Here is a 3756-nt window from a genome sequence, read left to right on the forward strand (position 1 = left end):
ACACGTGGAGGAGGATGGGTGGTTCATTTTAGCAAGTGTGAAAGACATAACTGATTTTCCTGTTTACAGATATTCCTGTTTACCGTTTTTCTCACTGTTGGACGAGGCAACAGTGAGTCAGCAGTGACTTAACAGAATGGTTTAATGCAGACTGAGGTACCGCCGGAGGTGGAAGTACCAGTGTTACTGGTAGTGCCAGTGGAGACTGATATACCAGTACTGATGGTTGGGATACCTACGCTGATACTAATGCCACTAGTACCAGTATTGCTGCTGCTGGTTCCTGGTATGATAAGAATACGACCCTGGCGAGAGTGGTCGTTCTGGGGGACTGGGGCGGTGGACACGACCACAACACATAACAGAAGAACGACCCAGGTGGTCCTCATGGTGATGGTGGTAGTTGTGTTGATGGAGGTAGTGATGAATGGTGGTAGTTGTGGTGATGGTGGTAGTGCTGACACTGGAGTCGTCTGTAAACAAACATAAAAGTCGTATTTTAATCCAGATTTCTGCTGATTTGTGGGAAGTAGATTTTTGCCCCAGATTTTGTATGAATAAATTGATTAAAAAAAATTATTTATTGAGCAATAAATCGAGATAATAGAGAGTAAATTTATCAAGGAGAAAACAACATGGTGGAGAAGGGCTCTTGATCTGAGGGACTGGAGAGCTGCTGACCCCTCCATCAAACATTATTATGTCGTATCTCTGCAAAAATTGGGCGACCCCCCTTACTAGTTTAACGCTTCCTCGTGAATATAGTAGTAATAATAATAATAATAATAATAATAATAATAATAATAATAATAATAATAATAATAATAATAATACTATTATTATTATTATTATTATTATTATTATTATCATTATTATTATTATTATTATTATTATTATTATTATTATTATTATTATTATTATTATTATTATTATTATTATTATTATTATTATTAATACTTAATTCACTGGTAAACAACCATTAAATTTAATTGTCAAATATATTTGATAGAATTTAAGGTATGTTGTTTATTCTTAATAAAGTCTGCTAAAACTAAGAAAAAATCATAGATTTGATCAAATAACGTTATTTTGCTAATTTTGACGTGACGCTGTTGAACAAGACAGGTGTTGGGCGCCACATATGGTCTGTAAAACCTGTGTACAGTACTTAAGACAGTGGAACAATAGGTGGAGGTGAAGTTTAAACTTGGGTGTGTCTATGGTGTGGAGAGAACCGAGAAACTTGGGTGTGTCTATGGTGTGGAGAGAACCGAGAAACTTGGGTGTGTCTATGGTGTGGAGAGAACCAAGAAACTTGGGTGTGTCTATGGTGTGGAGAGAACCGAGAAACTTGGGTGTGTCTATGGTGTGGAGAGAACCGAGAAACTTGGGTATCTATGGTGTGGAGAGAACCGAGAAACTTGGGTGTGTCTATGGTGTGGAGAGAACCGAGAAACTTGGGTGTGTCTATGGTGTGGAGAGAACCAAGAAACTTGGGTGTGTCTATGGTGTGGAGAGAACCGAGAAACTTGGGTGTGTCTATGGTGTGGAGAGAACCGAGAAACTTGGGTGTGTCTATGGTGTGGAGAGAACCGAGAAACCACCACGACTACAAGAAAGTCAAGCGGGAATATCCTGAGTCAGCAAGGAGACCTGTGCCACACAGTGATGGTGTTACCATATCAGTGTTTACAACACTAACTGACCTCCCCCTGGTCAGATGTTGAGGAAACTCAGTGTTTAGGATGTAACACAGATGATAACAGTGGAAGTAAATATGAGGTAGGTATTTCAACAGCCCGGCAGTTCTGTCAAGAAGACCTCAGTGATCTGATATGTGACGCCAGTCTATCAAAGCATCTGAACTTTTAGCATCCAGACTGAAAAATAAGAACTGTCTACAACAGGAAGTTAAAATAACAGGTTATCGGATAAGAGAGGTTGAAGTCCTTCCTTACTTCAGCCAAGATGAAGAATTTATATACTGGAATAACATCACTAGACGTCTTCGTCGAACTGGACTTGAATATCGACCAGGAGACTGTCGGCTCTATATAAAGAGGACCAGGAGACTGTCGGCTCTATATAAAGAGGACCAGGAGACTGTCGGCTCTATATAAAGAGGACCAGGAGACTGTCGGCTCTATATAAAGAGGACCAGGAGACTGTCGGCTATATATAAATAGGACCAGGAGACTGTCGGCTCTATATAAAGAGCTCCATTAGAAGGCTCATATGTGTCTCATTGCAAAGTGGTAACCAACAAGCCTCTCTTGCAATTGCTCACTCAACAAAACTGTGCTGATGACCAATATAGCAGAAAATCACGAAAACGTTGTCATGTGCAGTAATTAGTGGTATCTAAATTATCTTACTGTATTAACCTGCTATTATATAGCAAATTAATACAGTAAGATAATATATGTTATGCAGTGATGATATATATTATACGATTTTTAAGTTACTTTGATCAATATTTTTTTCACATATTTTATGTTTTTCAATTTGATACCAAATTTACCAAGATCCAGAGCAAGTCAAGCAACACTGATGACGTATTGCGAACCAGCAACACAAACTTACCTAAATATCACTAATATTGGCCAGAAAACGAGTGTTGACCATACATATATATATCACATACATGTTACTTGACAGCCCAGGAGCCAGATACTTCACTTACATGTCACTTGACAACCCAGGAGCCAGATACATCACATATACGTCACTTGACAGCCCCGCAGCTAGATTCGTCACTTGACAGCCCCGTAGATAGATTCGTCACTTGACAGCCCCGCAGCTAGATTCGTCACTTGACAGCCCCGCAGCTAGATTCGTCACTTGACAGCCCCGCAGCTAGATTCGTCACTTGACAGCCCCGCAGCTAGATTCGTCACTTGACAGCCCCGCAGCTAGATTCGTCACTTGACAGCCTCGCAGCTACATTCGTCACTTGACAGCCCCGCAGCTACATTCGTCACTTGACAGCCCCGCAGCTAGATTAGTCACTTGACAGCTCACCAATTCTGCTCTCAAATCTGAATTTGAACTGAAGACGGCTGCTCTAGAGGGCAAAACGTCTCGTCAAACAAATAGTAATCTACTGGACACGTTGCATACAGGTTAATATAATAACAGGCAATCTTGTAAAAGGTAAACATCAGCCTTGAAACTGCTGCCTGCTGGTGACTCAGTGAGTACCTGTGATGATCAGAGTCTGCTCGTTGCTGCTTACCTGCTGAGAGAGCAGAGAAGGTGCTGCTGAGAGAGCAGACACACACCTGGAAGTTCGAGGAAGACCCACTTCATATATATACCTGTTGAGTCTATAACTGCCTGGGGTTGTGGAGAGAGGCAGCCAGCTTGCTGCCTCTAATACCTCTCATTACTTCGACCTTTCTACCGTCTACATTACCAATAAGTGGATCACGGATCACTGGTAGGGCTCCTGGAAAGGCATTACAAATGTCAGTAGGTGAAACTAATTGATTTACCAGCGTTTAAAGGCTGAAATAACCGAGGAGTTGGGTGGAAGCTGAGGTCAGGAAGACTGGTTTGGGAGGACTCAGGAGAACGGGTTCGACAATTTACGTTTTTTGCCCGTGCAATTTTTTCCGTTCTTGGAGTGAACCGGTCTTTAAGACTCTCTCTCTCTCTCTCTCTCTCTCTCTCTCTCTCTCTCTTTCTCCCTCTGAGAATAAATTATAATGGTGTCTAAAAATGGCGGTATTGATAATGTTAGCGTGTCACTGCTGT

At 41.3% G+C, this 3756-nt stretch overlaps 1 long non-coding RNA gene across 1 annotated transcript; it reads right to left on the minus strand.

The window, feature by feature from the left end:
* Nucleotides 1-291: 291 nt before the first annotated feature.
* On the minus strand, nucleotides 292-3545 carry LOC138855189 (uncharacterized). Its single transcript, XR_011394384.1, has 2 exons — nucleotides 3236-3545; nucleotides 292-473 (listed from the first exon to the last, which is right to left on the minus strand). It is a non-coding gene; the product is annotated as an uncharacterized lncRNA (long non-coding RNA).
* Between the last annotated feature and the right edge of the window lie 211 nt (nucleotides 3546-3756).

The sequence above is a fragment of the Cherax quadricarinatus genome, chromosome 84, assembly GCF_038502225.1.
Source record: "Cherax quadricarinatus isolate ZL_2023a chromosome 84, ASM3850222v1, whole genome shotgun sequence".
Taxonomy (NCBI): domain Eukaryota; kingdom Metazoa; phylum Arthropoda; class Malacostraca; order Decapoda; family Parastacidae; genus Cherax; species Cherax quadricarinatus.